Below are 18,577 nucleotides of genomic sequence, written 5' to 3' on the forward strand. Positions count from 1 at the left end.
GATGTAATTCCTGCATTGCGGGGGTTGGACTAGATTGCCCTTGGGGTTGCTTCCAACTCGATAATTCTCTGATACTGTGGTAAAGCGATGAGAGGTTTTGTGTGCAGCTGCATCTCTTCTTAAAGCTGAATGTAAACATTTTTTAAAAATATTCCTGCTGACCAGGAGATGCTTCCTTGACAGCATTGGTCACCTGTTGCATGAAATTGGTTTATCCCAGGAAGGACACCATTGAGGTGAGGGGGCTGGTGTCTTTGTGACCCATTTTCTCCCATATAAGAAGTGCCTGAGCAAAAATGTCAAAGCAAGATATAAGAGATCTCCATGTGCCAATTTCTTGTTTTGGTTGTGTGGGTGCATGTACACAAACATTCACAAAGTGCTTTCCCACTTTTTAGTCAGGTTTGCTGCCCTCACCAGGAGACCTGACCCCACCTCACCCATCAGAGACTTAACATCTCAAAGATCCGTCTGCATTTCAAATTCTAGACCAATTTCAAGCCTGATTTACCGCAGCAGCTGCCAACCAAGAAACCCTGGGAATCTCCAGCAAAAGAATTTCCAGCAATCTGGCAGAGCCATAATTCCTAGAGTTCTTTCAGGGAGGCAGTTTTAAAATGTTTTGTTGCAGCAGTCAAATGCACCCTTAATGTGCTAGCGCGGGGGTAGCAAAAACATGGCGCCCTGCTGGTGTGTGTGGACTACACTTCCCACATCCCTGACCCATTGGCCTTGTTGGCTGGGGGCTGATGGGGCCGTAGTGCAACAACATTTGGAGGGCACCATTTTGGCTATCCGTCTGCTAGACTGAAGATCTTCTTCTGACTTGTGGAGCCGGTGTGGCATAGTGGTCAGAGGGGCACAGTAGGACCTGGGAGAGACCAGAGTTCAAATCCTCACTCGGGTTAGTCACTGCCTCTCAGCCTAACCTACCTTACAGGGTTGTTGTGGGAATTTAATGAGGAAGAGAACTTTTGTATGGTGGGATATAAAAGTAATAAACCCAAAAATGGGCCATGAAGTTTGTGATGGGTACAGTAGATGCTAGTGACAGAAAAGGGACTGTGTTGTCTTTTAGCTCTAAATCTGCTCTTATCACAAAGCCCCATAAACCACTCTACTGAAAGAACAAGTCAAAGAAAGGGTTTATTGGGTGTTTGTGTGTAGGGGATAAAGCTTGCAGAACAGGCATTGCAGTGCTCACCTCTGAAAGCAGCCACATGTGGTGGGTGGGCTGTCTTTAGCAATTCCCTCTTGAGCCGTCGCTGAGGTTTCCTTTCAGCTTATCCATGAGGCTGTTGAGCTAACCTGTTGAGGTGTGTGTCTTCCAGAACAAAGTGTTTTTCAAAAGGAACAAGGGTTTATTCTCTTCAAGAAGGGGATTCAGCTGCCAAAAGCTTACTCCTTTCATCTGAGGATTTGGGCCTGAACTAGATGTAAACAAGACAGTATTATAATATTTACTATGTATATCCTGCCTTTTCCCCAGTCAGGGACTCAAAGCGGCTTACAGATAAAATAGAAACATCCAAAAGCATAGGGAAAAAACAAAAACAGTAATCAAAAAGCAATTAAACACTATCATATTTTTCACTCTATAAGACGCACCAGACCATAAGACGCACCTAGTTTTTGGAGGAGGAAAACAAGAAAAAAAAATATATTCTGAATCCCAGAAGCCAGGACAGCAAGCAGGATCACAGCTGAGCGATCCCGCTTGCTGTCCTGGCTTCTCGGATAGCCGCGCGCAGCCTCTCCCCAGCAGCGGGATGAAGGCTCCTGTTGCCCGGGAGAGGCTGTGCACGGCTAAGTGTCCCCCAAGAGCCGCACTCCCTTTAAAAAGCATGTGGAGCGTGTGTGCGACTCTTGGGGGCTTCCCCCCTTACTTTTTAGGAGGGGAAAAAGTGCGTCTTATAGAGCGAAAAATATGGTAATTAGAATTCAAACACCACCTTTTGGGTAGAGGTGTATTTTACCCCCACACTATATTTGCTTAGAAACGAAACTAAAACTTAACTTTTTTGATCAGCTTTTTAGAGGCTGATGGGTGAAGTAATTGCTGAGTTGTGATGTTGCTAATTATGCCCTTTATGTATTTTAGGATAACTGTTTTATCATTTTTGTTTATTATGTACTATACTTTTTATGTTGCCTTAAATCAGATGTGAACTGTTCCATGGCCCTTTTTTGGTGAAGGGCAGTATGGAAACATCTTAAATACCTGAGAGAAACATATGCTTGGAACCTTGTTGTGGTGAGGGGAAGGTGTCTGGGACTGGGGTCTGCATTGTGTGGGGTTAAATGCCCCCTGCTAAAGCATCTCCAATTCCCAACTACTAGTCTGGAAGTGGCCCATCCTGTTTGAAAAGGGTTGTTGGGGTGATGACTGGATCACCAGATGATCAGCAACACCAGTGCACATAAGTCCTGGCCAATGCACACACTTTCATTGGATTCCAATTAAGGTTCAGTTTTGCTCAGTAGCAACCCATTAGAGCAGGGAATAAACCCTACACAGTGAAAACCACAGTAGTACCCACTGCATAAATCTGAACTGTGATTGCAGTCTAATGAACATTGGTGCATTAACTAGTTTTTAGTAATGGTTATTCATGAATGTCATTGGATCACCAGATTAACAAATGGTTATTTGCAACATCCAGTTTCATCCCTAAGTAAAGGCGGCTTCCAAGGCAATTATTGGAGTTTGTGGATTGCTGCATAAATTGCATCCTACAGAAAGAGTGCTGACATTGAAGAAGCTGAAACTTAGCTTCTCTGTTGTGTGCAAAAACATTGAGAACTTTTTTTTGGACAGCTCTCCGTTGTTGTGAATGCAAAAAGAAATTGCACCTAAAAGTTTCTGGAGGGCATGTGGGGATATAACGTTCAATGAAATTGTCAAGGGTGGAATGTGGGGTTTTGTTATGCTTTATTTCCTTTCACAGTGGCCAAGGGATCCTTTGCTTGAATTTTGCAAATTTTGCAAATCCTCCCTTTGGTGGTCTTGCCTCTGCAGACTTACCACTGCCTGTTTTTCCTGAAAATCCCAGTGATACCCTCAGCTGTCATTTCCTGTAAGCATTTCCTGTAAGCATGTTACTACCCCTTATGTAAAGTTTTTTTTCCTACTTTTTTTTTTAAAAAAGTGTCCTTGTTTGCTTTTGCAGAACACAACGAAAACAATAAAAATAGCTGTTACAAGCTCATAAGAACACCCTCTGAGTTAACGATAGCACAGAAGGAGAGGAAATGTGATGTCGCATCATGTAATTGATGCCGTAAACCAGAGGTGAAATTAGTTTGCTGCCACTGGGTGCAGAGCTGAGAGGGTGCTTCAGGGGCACCACAACAAAGATATAGAAAAGAAGGCGAGAGGGCACCAAATTTTGGAGTTGCATAGATACCGCTGAAATTTGAGACCCCAAAGTCAGACCTCAAAGTCCTCCACTGTGTGAACAGTATTTTAGTATAATAAGACCCTCCAGATTCTTCTGTGAATCTCTGGAAGAGTCATTTTCTGATCGTCTTGTCTCACATACGAAATAATTGGTTGCTAAGCTGTGTGGTGCTGTGGTCTAAACCACAGAGCCTAGGACTTGCCGATCAGAAGGTCAGTGGTTCGAATCCCCGCGACAGGTTGAGCTCCCATTGCTTGGTCCCTGCTTCTGCCCACCTAGCAGTTCGAAAGCACGTCAAAGTGCAAGTAGATAAATAGGTACCGCTCCAGCGGGAAGGTAAACAGCATTTCCGTGTGCTGCTCTGGTTCGCCAGAAGCAGCTTAGTCATGCTGGCCACATGATCCGGAAGCTGTCTGCGGACAAACGCCGGCTCCCTTGGCCTATAGAGCGAGATGAGCATGCAACCCCAGAGGTGTCTGTTACTGGACCTAACGGTCAGGGGTACCTTTACCTTTTTAGGCTGTGTAAGAAGAAAGTGAACCTGTCTTTTCTCCAGCAGCAGAGTCTTTTAGCTCCTGTTTGTTTGTGGCGTGATGAGAGGGCTGTGATACCTTGTTCTATTTTTGCTAATTTTTGAGGTTTGTTTTTTAAGGGATGCTTTCTCTTTTATGCAGGCTCCTTTGGTGACTGCTTTCATTGTGTCCCAAAGGAGCAGTTATAATATTGTCTATGTCCTTTTCTTTAAAGTAGTTTTGGAGAGTTCTTGTGAGACTCTCTCTGATTGATTGATTGATTGATTGATTGATTGAGTTAGGATGGGACTGAAGGACTATGTTGTGCTGGTTCATGTTTCCTCTCCTATTTTAAGGGTAGCTTCTACTGGGGCGTGATCTGTGATTTTGATGTTACCTATAATCGTTGACTCAACCAAGGGAGTCAGGCCTTGTGTGAGCAGAATGCTATCCAGTCTGGACATTGATTTTATTTTAATGTAAAAGGATGGACTTTCTGTAAACAAAACCAGTCTCTGCCCTGCTGTAGCCAACCTCTACAGCTTGCTGTAGTTCAGTTAAAGCTCGGGGGAAGATGTCACAAGGAAACTGATCTCTTGGAGCTTTTATTTTCTTTTACAGCTGAGACATCTAGGGAGGCTGGAAAAAATGCTACTGGAAAGAAATCAATTCCCCCCTCCAATGGTCTCTTTGAAATGATAAAGTAAACTCGCCCTTCTCTCCACAAAACACCAAAATTCAGAAGAAGTTAAAAAATGGTTCAGAAACGCCACAGGAAACCACTTTTGCACGGGAAGAAATCTTTATGAGAAAGGGAAGGACTGGGTTAGGCACAGCCCCAGTTGGGAACAGTTCATCTTTTTTTAAAACTGGGGATTCTCAGAGCCGGTGGCTGTTGGTGCAGAACTTTAGGAAATGAGTCTTAAGTCCAGGAAATCTCCTGTGTTGAAGCCTGATCCCTTTGCTGCAACGCTTCTGGCTCAAAACAGCCTAGGTCCTCCCAAGACAATTTTGTTTTGTTTTCTCTCTGCAAAGGCCTTTTAACTCATTCTATAGAGTGGGAAGCTTGTGGCCCCCCAGATGTTGCTGGACTCCATCTCCCCTTATCCCTGACCACCTTGGCTCCTGGGAGCTGAAGTCTAGAGGCTCTAGGGGGGGGGAAAGAGTTAGATGCTTGAACTTCTTTTTTTGCTTTGTGAATATATTGGGAGTTTTAAAATTATCCTTTTTTTGTTTTGCTTATTTCACATGCAGATATAGATGTGGGAAAACTGGTTGCATCATGCCACAGTTACAAAAGGGGAGACTTACTCCATCTCACGTGCCACATATACTACCTAGTTCACATTTATAGGAGCTTTCAGTGTGGCAGAACCCTGCACTCTGGAACTCCCTGCCTATTGACATCAGGCAGGCAGCTTCACTGTACCCTTTTTGGTGCAAAATGCACCTGGTGCCTGACTACCAAGAAAAAAAATATTCTGAATCCCAGAAGCCAAGACAGCAAGCAAGATCACTGCGCAGTGATCCGCTTGCTGTCCTGGCTTATGGGATAGCTGCATGCAGCCTCTCCCGGGCAGCGGGATGAAGGCTCCCACTGCCCGGGAGAGGCTGTGCGCGGCTAAGGCTCCCCCAAGAGCCGTGCTCCCTTTAAAGAGCGTGCGGAGTGTGTGTGCGGCTCTTTGGGGCTTTTCCCCGAGGAGGGAGAAGGGCAGCTCTTTAAAGGGAGCGCTGAGCAGAGCCTCCCGCCTGCATTTGCTCCATAAGACACACACACATTTCCCCTTACTTTTTAGGAGGGGAAAAGTGTGTCTTATAGAGCAAAAAATACGGTAGTTCTGAACACTGCATGGAGGAGAGCTCCGTTGATGGCTACTGGTCAGGATGACTGTGCTCTGCTTCCGTGGTCAGAGGCAGCAATGCTTCTGAATACCAGTTGCTGGAAGATAGGAAAAGTGTTGCCCTTGTGTGCGTATTCTACTTCCTGGTTTCCTAAAAAGGTCTCTTGGTGGCCACTGTTAAAAGAGGATGTTGGACTAGATGGACCATTGGCCTGATCCAGCAGCGCTTTTCTGAAGTTCTTATCCACATAGTGCGCCCAAAGCTCCCTCCCTGGGGTAATGATCTGTGTGGCAGGCATTGCTTTGAGAAGCTATTTGTGGCCTTTTGCCACGCTAAAGGTCTCTGCCCCATAGGCCATGGCACTGCCTGCCGTGAGTCAAAATGAGTCACTGTTAACTCTTCCAAGTGGATCAGCCTGCCATAGGGAGGACATAATGTTTATACTGGCTTCCCGGAAGAGGAGAGATTGCTAGTCTCCTTTTCAAAACATCCCTTCTGACTTAAGTGTTGTCTTTTGGGTTGAAGGTGATCATTACTGGAGCTGGTGGGCTGCTTCCAAAATTAGCATCCTCCCTCTCCTCCTTCTGCCTGTCTCCTGTCTTCCTTGGTCATATCTAGTAGAACAAAAAAAGTGTACTTTGAGGCTTGACACTCCCCCCTCCCCCACTCTCCAGAATTGGCAGACGATGAAGTGTGGTGGCCTGGAAGTTACATCATGACCAGAGTCTCGTCCGTCGTCCCCCCCCCCCCCAAAGACATGTAGGGAGAGAGGAGGAGGAGAAAGAGGCTAGGGGCTGCCATGGTCTGTTACATTCACTCTTTTGGTAAAAGCCATAGATGTGTCTCTATTTCTGCAGAATTTCCTGCAAGAATTTGCTTGCTGCATCTACCAGGAGCCAGCTTTTACCAGCACGGTATGATCACATCTTGCGTGGGGGTTATGATCTGGGAATGGCATGTATACACAAAAAAAAGTGTATTATCAAACTGCCTGCTTGGAATCGCCCCCACGCGAACATTCTTACATTTCCAGAGCTGTGTGCCGAGAGGACTTTGAGAGCATCTAGGAACCAGTAAGCAAGGCTGAGAGGTTAAAAGCTCTTTCTCTGCTGGGAAAACCCTGTGCAGAAAGAGCTTTCAAGCTCTTCACCTTCTGTGTGTTTAACTTGTGTGATTTCAACTGGGCAGCCATCAACCATGTAAGGCTGAAATCACACAAGTTAAAAGTGCGTAAGGAGTGATCGAACTGTATTGCTGGACAGACACATGTTATTGTTCTTTATTTGAAAGCAAAGTCCCCAGCTCTTTTGATGAACAACACATGTGAGCTCTTCCAAGGATAGAAACAGTGGCCTAGGTATAATGATTCTTGAGAATCTGGCCTGATATCCTGTAGATATCAGTGTTGACAGTACTGAGCTTGATGGACCAAAAGCCTGAGTCAGTATAAGGCAGCTCCCAATATTCCAACTTTTCTGGGGCAGATTTGAGGGTAAACCATACACAGCACGGGTCTGTCCTTGTGGTTCGTTGGAAGTTGAAACTGCTTCACATGTACTATTACGTTGTTGTCTTTATGAGGATATACGTTTGACTTTTATTACACCTGTTTTGCAAAAGTCTAGGAAAGAATCGGAATACCATAGTCTAAAACTACTGCTAGAGGACAAGAAGCCCAAGACTACATTAAATGTAGCTAAATTCTGTGCGTCTGCAATCAATCGCAGGAAGCAAGTGGTATCCCATAATGTCCAATCCCCTAAATGTTAATTACAGGGGGCACGCTAACAATTAATTTTAATTTTTATATTTAAATTTTTGTTATTGCATATTGTCCCTTGTATTCCTGATATTTTTTATGATCTGTGATATTGTGTGTGTTGAAGCTGGTCTATGACCGTATTAATAAATTCAATTCAACTTTTCTGCTTATAAACGCATAAACAGACTAGGAGCAGGTCACAGTGTTCTGTCTCTTTGCTATTATTTGAAGACCTTCCATGGGCTAATGCATGGTGGAGTTCTCTGAAGATGTTGCTAAGCCCTGTATCTTACTTTTAATGTGGGATGTACTGGACAACGTGTTCTCTGGTGCTTGTGAGCAGTTTGGTGACCTCATGTCCTTCGTGAGCTGCATCTTGGCATTCCAGAACCAAGATTTCTGCCAGCAGATTTTCAGCCCAGCCTGATGAGTTCCAGCTGTTTGTGGCTTTGGAGCAGAGTAGTCACTTTTGTCATGTGTGAATGTCGATAAGACAGAGCCATAATACCATTGTACAAATCTACGGTGCAACCACATTTGGAGCACTGTGCACAGTCCTGGTCGCCTCACGTTAAAAAAGGATATTGCAGATTTGGAAAACGTTCAGAAAAGGGCAACCAGATCAATCAAGGTGGTGGAGTGACCCCCCCCCTTGAAGGAGAGATTGCAGAGTTTGGGGCTTCTCATTCTAGAGAAAAAGTGACCAAGAGACAACACAATAGAAGTTTATAAAAGTATGCATGCCATGGAGAAAGTGGATAGAGGGGGAAAAATTCTCCCTCATAATTCTAGAACATCTGATGAAATTGAATGTTAGAAGATTCAGGACACATGAAAGGAAGTACCGTATTTTTTGCTCTATAAGACTCACTTTTTCCCTCCTAAAAAGTAAAGGGAAATGTGTGTGCGTCTTATGGAGTGAATGCAGGCTGCGCAGCTATCCCAGAAGCCAGAACAGCAAGAGGGATTGCTGCTTTCACTGTGCAGCGATCCCTCTTGCTGTTCTGGCTTCTGAGATTCAGAATATTTTTTTTCTTGTTTTCCTCCTCCAAAAACTAGGTGCGTCTTGTGGTCTGGTGCGTATTATAAAGCGAAAAATATGGTACTTTTTCATGCAGCACATAGTTAAACTGTGGAACTCCCTCCCTCAGGAGGCAGTAATGGCCACCAACTTGGATGGTTTTAAAAGAGAATGAGACAAATTGATGGAGGAGAGGGCTGTTGATGGTTACCAGCCACAGCTGGAGGCAGCAGTGATTCTGAATACCAGTTGCTGGAAACCACAGGAGTAGAGATTTGCTTTTGTGCCCATGTTCTTCTCCTTGGTTTCCCAATGGGGTATCTTGTTGCCTAATTGTAAGAGCAGGGTGCTGGAACAGGGAGCTGGACCATTGGCCTGTTTCAGCAGGCTCTTCTTAGGTTCTAAGAGTTAACAGTGGAACTTTCGGATATGCTCGCTGACTTGCTCCTTCTCTGTATGTTTTGCTTTCCACTCCAACAGCGATGCGTTGGGCATGGGAAGGAGAGAGCTGAAGTTTTAGTGGGTCCCCCACCTCAAAGACACAGCTTGGGTGTGCCTTCTAACACTTTCTCAAGGCAGCTTTGCAAAGAGGCTGGTGGGGCTTTGCATTGCGCAAACAATGAAAACACAAGCTTCTGTCCAGGGTGCATGTGTTTTCCCTCCTTGCCATAAAATAATGAGACTTTGCTCTGGGAAGAACGTAGCTGAGTTTACTTGGATAGCTCATTGAACTGCTTGTGAGATTTCCCACTTGGCCAGGGTGACTCATTTGGCTTCCTGCCTTGGTTTGTCCTGCGGAGAACTCTCAAGGAGGAAATTCTGAAATCGTCCGCCTTCTGCAGTCTTGAGGAGAAGTGGTTGCTTGCTATAATAAGCAGAAGTCTTCAGTTTTGCATGTTGCTCTAGGCATTCATTGGAAGATTATTATTATTTATTTTATTGGTCACCTTTTTGCCATGGCAACTCAAAGCAACTTACCTACCTACATTAAAACTAGGGGTGCGGTGGGGAATACATTAAAACGCCCCTCCCACACTAAAAGGCCATATATAAAGCCAAAGACTTGGTTGAAAGGGAATGTTTTTGCCTTTCTCCTGAAGATATTACTAATATCACTATTAAATTTATTAATTTTGTATACTTCCCTTCATCCATAGGTATCAGGGCAAATACAGTATAAAAGCACAAAATACATAATAAAAACAAGAACAAAAGAAAAACACAAAGAGATAACTCCCACCCCCCCCATATGTAAAGGTGATGCTTAGCAAACCTCACTGGAGAGAGAGCATTCTGTAAGTGGGGAGCCACCATGAAAAAGGCCCCGTTCTCGTGTTGCCACCTTCTAAACTTCTGAGGAGGGGGCATACAAAGAAGGGTCTCAGATGATGATCACAGGGTTAGGGTAGTTTCATGTGGGGAGAGGCAATGCTTTTAAGGTATTGGGGTTCCAAGCCACATAAGACTTCATAGGTCAAAGCAATATCCACTTTGCTGGCTAAGCAAGGTGAAACTTTTTTGGTTCAGCTCACCTGTTTTGACATTCTGTTTGTTTACAATGTTTCTCATGTTTTTAAAGACATGAGACATGGCAATAGAATGTTGCAGCCCTGGATCCCTTTGGGGAGGAAGGGCAGGATAGATTGGGTATATGCAATTTTTGTGTAGATGCAGAAGCCTTGAAACCAAATTCCCACATGTTGTGATCCTGTGGTATTTAGTTCTAACCAACTCTCCAGGGTTTCAGGAAGGAGTCTTTCCTAGTTCTACGTGGAGAAGTCATTAAGGATGCTTCTGTGTGCTAAGCAGATGTTCTGTCACTCAGCTGCAGTCCTTCCACCTGTGCTCCTTTGAAGAAAGATGCCAACAATGCAGAAGTCCCTAGCAGACACACTTTGCTTTTGGGCAGTCTGAAGGGCAGCCTGCTGGTGATTGATTTTCTTTTGTTTGCCTGTTCCAGCTTCTTTTTTTTTTTTAAAGAAATATTTATTAAGATTTTACAAAGACAAATATACAAAAACACATAGTAATAATAATAAAAAAATAAAAAATAAAAAATAAAAAGATAAGTAAAACATACAGAAAAAACAAGAAAAATTAAAAACAATTGTTTTTCATAACATAAAACTCATCTGCTTGTTTCTTTGACTTCCTCACACCTCCCCTTCTTGTATTCCCATTTAAATAATCAAATCAGCAAATCCTTACCCTCTTTCATTTATCTTATCTCTATAACTTAACATTTTATAACTCAGTATTTTCATCCATTATCAATTCATTTTTGCATATTCTTATTAACTTTGTTGCCAATACCACTTATTTCCAATCCAACACCATTTTAGTTATTTTTTTACCTAATTATACCCTTCTCCCATATTCTTAAAGCATTACAGCTGGAAACCACTTAATTTCTATCCAACATCATTCTAACATTCATTAATTTTGCAATATTTCTGTAAATAGTCTTTAAATTTCTTCCAATCTTCTTCCACCGCCTCTTCTCCCTGGTCCCAGATTCTGCCAGTCATTCCTGCCAGTCCCATATAGTCCATCATCTTCATCTGCCATTCTTCCAAAGTGGGTAAATCTTGTGTCTTCCAATACTTTGCTATAAGTATTCTTGCTGCTGTTGTAGCGTACATAAAAAAAGTTCTGTCCTTCTTTGGCACCAATTGGCTGACCATGCCCAGGAGAAAGGCCTCTGGTTTCTTCAAGAAGGTATATTTAAATACCTTTTTCATTTCATTATAAATCATTTCCCAGAAAGCCTTAATCCTTGGGCACGTCCACCAAAGGTGAAAGAATGTACCTTCAGTTTCTTTACATTTCCAACATTTATTATCGGGCAGGTGATATATTTTTGCAAGCTTGACTGGGGTCATGTACCACCTGTATATCATTTTCATAATATTCTCACTTAAGGCATTACATGCCGTAAATTTCATACCGGTGGTCCACAACTGTTCCCAGTCAGCAAACATAATGTTATGTCCAACATCTTGTGCCCATTTAATCATAGCAGATTTCACCGTTTCGTCCTGAGTGTTCCATTTCAACAGCAAGTTATACATCCTTGACAAAATCTTAGTTTTGGGTTCTAACAGTTCTGTTTCTAATTTTGATTTTTCCACCTGGAAGCCAATTTTCTTGTCCAAATTATATGCCTCCATTATCTGATAGTAATGAAGCCAATCTCACACTTTATTTTTTAGTTTCTCAAAACTCTGCAATTTTAATCTATCTCCCTCTTGTTCCAAAATTTCCCAATATTTCGGCCATTTGGCCTCCAGACTGAGCTTTTTCTGAGCTTTTGCTTCCATTGGTGACAGCCACCTTGGTGTTTTATTTTCCAGTAAATCCTTATATCTTGTCCAAACATTGAACAAAGCTTTCCTGACAATATGGTTCTTAAATGCTTTATGTGCTTTAACCTTGTCGTACCACAAATATGCATGCCACCCGAAAACATTGTTAAAACCTTCTAAATCCAAAATGTCTGTGTTCTCAAGAAGTAGCCAGTCTTTCAGCCAGCAAAATGCTGCTGATTCATAGTAAAGTTTAAAGTCTGGCAGGGCAAATCCACCCCTTTCCTTTGCATCAGTCAATATCTTAAATTTTATTCTAGGCTTCTTGCCCTGCCAGACAAATTTAGAGATATCTTTCTGCCACTTCTTGAAACAATCCATCTTGTCCACAATTTGCAGTGTTTGAAACAAAAACAGCATTCTAGGCAATACATTCATCTTTATAGCTGCAATTCGACCCAACAAGGAAAGCTTCAAATTTGACCAAATTTCTAAGTCTTTTTTCACTTCCGTCCAACATTTTTCATAATTATCTTTAAATAAGTTCCCATTTTTTGCTGTCATATTAATCCCCAAGTATTTCACTTTCTTAACCACAGTCAAACCTGTCTCATTCTGAAACCTCTCTCTTTCAATCAGTGTTAAATTTTTCTCTAAAACCTTAGTTTTTGACTTGTTCAATTTAAATCCTGCCACTTGACCAAATTCTTGAATTAGTTCTAAAACCCTTTTAGTACTAGATTCTGGCTCCTGTAACGTTAATACTAAATCATCTGCAAATGCTCTCAATTTGTACTGTTTGGCTCCGACCTGTATACCTTTAACCAACCGGTCCCTTCTAATTGCCTGTTCCAGCTTCTAGAAGATCTTTGAGTTGGACTGTAACAACATAAGGTACTTTTGCATCATGTAATTGTGTTGCTAAAGGTTGCTGTGGCTGAAAACAGCGTCCAGGCCAACGTTTGCATCTTCTCTCTCTCACTCTCCCTCCTTCCCTCCCTCCCTCCCTGTGTGTGTGTGTGTGTTTAATTATGGCTCTAATTAAGCCCAGCATATTTCTTTACACAAGAATGTTGCACCTGTGGTCCGCATATGCTTCTTAGCAAAGAAGAGGAATCAGGAATGTTCCTAAAATAATCTGGCATGGTAGGTCAGGAAACCCTTGCCTTCTAGGAGCAGGCATGGCCTTAACCAGGGGTAGGCAACCTAAGGCCCGGGGGCCGGATCCAGCCCAATCGCCTTCTAAATCTGGCCTGTGGACGGTCTGGGAATCAGCGTGTTTTTACATAAGTAGAATGTGTCATTTTATTTAAAATGCATCTCTGGGTTATTTGTGGGGCCTGCCTGGTGTTTTTACATGAGTAGAATGTGTGCTTTTATTTAAAATGTATCTCTGGGTTATTTGTGGGGCATAGGAATTGGTTCATTTACCCCCTCAAAATATAGTCCAGCCCACCACATGGTCTGAGGGAGAGTGGACTGGCCCACAGCTGAAAAAGGTTGCTGATCCCTGGCATTTATTGTGTGGCTGATCCCCCCCCCCGCCTCATGGGAGCCTGCCAAGTCAAGGCTGTTCATCTTAACCAAAGGGTTAACTAACAACAACAACAGCAGCAGCAGCAAAAAGAAAGAAAGAAAGAAAGAAAGAAAGAAAGAAAGAAAGAGAAAGAAAGAAAGACGGACGCCTATTGTGTTAATAGGCATAGGGCCATCCTAGGAAGTCCCCAGGAAATATGTCTGGAATTTACAATCCATTGCTTTGGTACGGTTGCTGTTCTTCCTTGGCATGAAAAGTCGTGTGTGTGCAGCAGCTCATCAGTCTTCCGACAGTGCAAAGCCCTTTCTTTGCTGCTAGAGCCTTTCTAAATCGTTAAGGGTTGCTGTCCCCCCCCCCCCATGCACACTTTACTCTTTTTTTAAAAAAATGGGTTTTTTGTACAAGTAACATTGTTGGCATCCATCTGTCTTGGGAGGCAATGGAAGAGTGTTCCTTTGGGGGTGAAGTCAAACCGTTGGAGTTACAATTCTTGCTGTGGCTGAAGAGACCAATATGGGAGAGACATGTTTTATTGCAAGTAGGGTAGATGAAGGTGTCTAGTTTTGCCCCCGGGGATCAAGTTTGTTTCTTTGGCCCATGTTAGAAGAGCCCTCCTAAATCAAGTCAGTAGCCCATCCAAGTGCAGCATCTTGTCCTCACAGTGGCCAACCAGATGCCTCAATGGGAAATCTGCAAGCAGGACCCGATCACAAGAGCAACTCTCCCCTCCTGTGGTTCCCAACAACTGGCATTCAGAAGCACTGCTCCCTGCAACTGTGGCAACAGAGCATAGCAACCATGGCTGATCTCCATCGATAGCCGTCTCCTCCTCCATGAATTTGTCCAATCCTCTTTTAAAGCTATCCAAGTTAGTGGCCATTTCTGCCTCCTGTGGGAGGTAAATTTCATTTAGTCAAGTCCTAAGCAAGGTGGAGAGCATCAAAGCTCTTTTCACACTAGGTCTGACCGGGGTTACCTGGTGCAAAAAAGAGTTTTCAAGCTTTCCACCTTGCTTGCCGGGCTGGTTCTGAAATTCCTGGGGGTGCTCTCTCCCCCTTCATACCTAGCTGTGGGGCGGTTCCAATGGTTTGATTATAGCAATTTTCTTGCATATGTGGAGCCCTTGGAACCAATGTCCCCGATTAAGAAGAGATTGTACTGTATTTGAACATTGGGGATTTTTTTCCCTTCAGATCAGTGGCTTACATATCCTTCTAAGGATGAGACAGCTAAAGCTGTATTTTGGTCAATATAATTTTTTAATTTTTTTTTAGGGGAAAGGGCTAAACTTGCCGGTGTGATGTTACTTTCTTGCCTCAAATCTTCTCAGAAACTCTTGGTGGTTTGGTGGCCAGAATATTAAGGCTAAATATACCTGAGGCCAAAACTCTTTCCAAAAATAACCTTGTCTGTACCGTTCTTTGATGCAATTATGATTTTAAAAGTGAACCCTGCGGCACTTTTTAAGCATGTTGGAATAGGGATCTGACAGACCAGGGTTCAAATCCCCACTTAGCCATAAATCTCACTGGGTGTGACGTTTGTGCTTGTCACTGCCGCTCAGCCTAACATACTTCACAGGGTTGCTGTGTGGATAAAATGATGAGAACTATGAAATGCCACCTTTGAGCTTCATGGAGCAAAAGTGGGATATAAATGCAATAAAAAGTAGAAATAACGAATGAAATTGGGACATAAGCATTGTCAGGCACTTTGTTGGATTTGGCCAGGGATAGGCCATCTCATATTTTTGAAACTTGGAGCAGAGTGACAGAGTTCGTGCTGAATGTGGCTTGACTTCCTTATTCTGCTTATGTAGCACCTTGCATCCATGTTTGGATAAAGGTCTCTTCAATTTCTCTCCATTGCTTTCTGTTGCTTCCTGAATCTGCACAAGCCCCTCTGCTAACTTTAGATCAGGAGTCAGCAAACTTTTTCAGCAGGGAAATGTCCACTGTCCCTCAGACCTTGTGGGGGGCCGGATTATATTTTGAAAAATAATAATGAATGAATTCTTATGCCCCACAAATAACCCAGAAATCCATTTTAAATAAAAGCATACATTCTACTCATGTAAAAACACCAGGCAGGCCCCACAAATAACCCAGAGATGCATTTTAATTAAAAGGACACATTTTACTCATTTAAAAACACGCTGATTCTAAATCCGTGGGCCGGATTTAGAAGGCGATAGGGCCTTAGTTTGCCTACCCATGCTTTAGAATCTATAGTTTATATGGTCCACCCATCACATACATGGTCATCCCCTTGGCCTTTTGAAATTGTAGGGTCTCCCTACTAGCACTGTTTTACTCCATCGGCCTGCGTCGTCTCAGGCCACATGCCCACTTAAACTTCGCATCCTTTCCCACTGCATCCGTAACTTTCGATCTTTGTCATATCCAGTTATTATCTTTTAATGATATTCATTAACATTGTACTTTCCATGGTATGTCCTGTTCCTGTTGCTCTGTCGTGGTCCAGTTCTCCGCTCCATAATGCCATCACAGGTAACAGGCACATACTAAATACTTCGGCTTTCAAATCACTGTGCTATAATCTCTTCGGGAGGGAAAAATATCATATGACAGAGCATGGGAAGTACAGATTCTATCCCATATGAGCATTGAAGGAAAGGACAATGGGCCTTTTATTGGTGGGCTGCACTCTGGAAGTGTCACAAGGAGCTTCATTGTGAGTAGGATTGAGTCACAGATGGTGCTGAGGATGGGAGACTGCCCTACTTTTCGCCCAGCGCTTGTTGGCCTCTGAGGAGATGGGCCACATGGGCTGCAGAAGGGGCAGCAGCTGTTCCCTTCCAGGAGGACTTTGACCTTGCCTGGTGGAGGCACCATTGACCGGCTTCCATGCCTGCCTCTCACACATCATTTTCAGAATGAGAACAACAGGGAGAAGAATATGCCAAAGAGGGTTGGGGCGAGAACACAGCCCTGTTTCACACTGCTCTTTATAGGGAAGGCGTCTGAGGATGGGCCGTCATATCAAGGGTTTCCCATTGTAAACACAAGATGTTAAACTAGACGGGCCATTTGCCTGATCATCTTAGGTCTTACCGTATTTTTCGTCCCATAGGACGCTCCGTCCCATAGGATGCACCTAGGTTTTTTTTGGGGGGGGAAAGGAATTTCTGCTTCAGAGCGCCCCTCGCGCCGGGCGGGAGGCTGCTATCCGCAGTGTGGGGAGCCCTGCGGGAACTCCCGCGGGCTCCCCAGGCTTGCTGATAGCTTCCTGAAGCCTGGAGAACGAGAGGGGTCGGTGCACACCGACCCCTCTTGCTCTCCAAGCTTCAGCGAAAGCCTGTATTTGCCCCATAGGACGCACACAGATTTCCCCTTCATTTTTGGAGGGGAAAAAGTGCGTCCTATAGGGCGAAAAATACGGTATTTTTCTTACAATTGACAGAGACTGAGTCTTGTGAAATCTAGAGCATAGGAGAGTACCCTCTTGCTGAGAGCTAAGAAGTTCTGGTGTGCACACCTTGGGTTCAGTGATTGGAAAAAAGGCGGAGTTTAGATTCAAGAAAATAAATATATAAAACTGAGCACCCTGCACCTGTCTGCTGTGTACGTTGAACACAAATAGTGCATTTGCTCTCTGGAATGCAGATATAATCAGTTTTGTTTCTTTCATCAAGGAAGCAATCTAATCCCGCAGGGCCATTTCCTCGTTCCTTTGCTTGATTAATCTGTAATTGTCTGTCCTGCAGTGGCTTCTGGCCATGACGGGCTTTTCAGAAGGCTTAATAGGCTGTTTAATCTCACAAAATATCTTACTGTATTTGTTACAGAGGAGTTCTACCCCAAACATAGTCTGTTACATCTGCTGTCTGAGTTAGGATATGTTTTGGTGGTGGCAGTGGACTGACTGCTAAAAAAAAATAACCCACAGGCTGCTTACATGCTTTAAAAGCAAATTGTCTGCTTCACCAAGCAGAAAAGAGATATTGCAGAGAAAATGTGGGTGTTGGGCTTTGCAAACTGACATTAAACTATGGAACTCCCTCCCACAGGAGGCAGTGACCGTCACTGACTTGGAAGGCTTTGAAAGATGATTAAGTATAAGAACATAAGAGCCTTTATATGTACCACCCTTTTCCTCCAAGGAGCTCAAGGTGGTGCCCATTTTATCCCCACAACAACCCTGTGAGGTAGGTTAAGCTGAGAGGTAATGATTGGCCCAAGTGGGGATTCAAACCATGGTCTCTCCCAGTCCAGCATTCTTAATCAGAACACCATGCTGGAGGGCTGGAGTGGTCTCTACAGCTTCCACCTTCTAGTTTTTGGCTGCTGCTCTTCAGCTCCCCAGTTATTCATGTGCCACCAACATCAAGAATTCATGACTTTAATAGGTTGTCTGTGGGGCTTCCTTTGAAGATTGTTCCACTATCTCTTCAATTATTGGAAAAACCTCCTTGCTGTCTAGTCCATTCCTGAGCATGGTTCAAAATGTTTAAAAGCCTTTACAGTTTAGGACCCAGGTACACCAAAGAGAGCCGTTTTCAATGCCAGTCAAAGCTGTGTTTATTCTCCTAGGCTTATTATTTTTAACAAGGTGTAGCATATTAAATCTTGTTACAGATAGGTAGCCGTGTTGGTCTGCCATAGTCAAAACAAAACAATTTTTTTTTTCTTCCAGTAGCACCTTAAAGACCAACTAAGTTAGTTTTGGTATGAGCTTTCGTGTGCATGCACACTTCTTCAGATACACACTTCAGTGTATTCTTCAGTGTATCTGAAGAAGTGTGCATGCACACGAAAGCTCATACCAAGAACTAACTTAGTTGGTCTTTAAGGTGCTACTGGAAGAAAAAAAATTTTTGTTTCATATTAAATCTTGATTCTCTCCCCCACCCCCAAAGTATTTTATCTTATTTGCTACTCTGGAAACTCTGCTGCATGAATAAATACTCTGCAGAAAAAAATAGCTATGCAGTTTTCTCTTGCATGCATACAACAGCACATGAAAGGATGTCCTGGGGCTGAGCTCAGCATTCTGGAGCCTGAATGTGCATTTGTGTATATGAAGTACACAGTTCCAAGCACAAAAAGTCATGCTCCAGACATATTCAGTAAATTATGCCTTTGCTTGAGGTTCTGGCAACAGGTCTACAAATTTTATCGGTTTTCGTTCTCTCAGTTCCTGCAGCTGGCCCACTTTAGCTGGCTGGTTGTTTTAA

The 18,577-nt window shown here is 43.4% G+C and overlaps 1 protein-coding gene and 1 long non-coding RNA gene across 3 annotated transcripts in view; one reads left to right on the forward strand and one right to left on the reverse strand.

The window, feature by feature from the left end:
• LOC310754565 overlaps window positions 1-18,577 on the reverse strand; it is a 632,985-nt gene that overhangs the window by 61,423 nt on the left and 552,985 nt on the right. The window lies entirely within an intron of this gene.
• OPHN1 (oligophrenin 1) overlaps window positions 1-18,577 on the forward strand; it is a 125,646-nt gene that overhangs the window by 14,992 nt on the left and 92,077 nt on the right. Inside the window, exon 1 of one of the 2 annotated variants that reach the window (XM_083596369.1) lies at window positions 12,888-12,989. The exons of the other annotated variant lie outside the window; for it this stretch is intronic. The gene's annotated coding sequence lies outside the window, so the exon portion shown is untranslated. Of the gene's footprint in view, window positions 1-12,887; window positions 12,990-18,577 lie in introns of those variants that run through there. 2 annotated transcript variants of the gene reach the window in all.

The sequence above is a fragment of the Podarcis filfolensis genome (assembly GCF_964270895.1).
Source record: "Podarcis filfolensis genome assembly, chromosome: Z".
NCBI lineage: Eukaryota > Metazoa > Chordata > Lepidosauria > Squamata > Lacertidae > Podarcis > Podarcis filfolensis.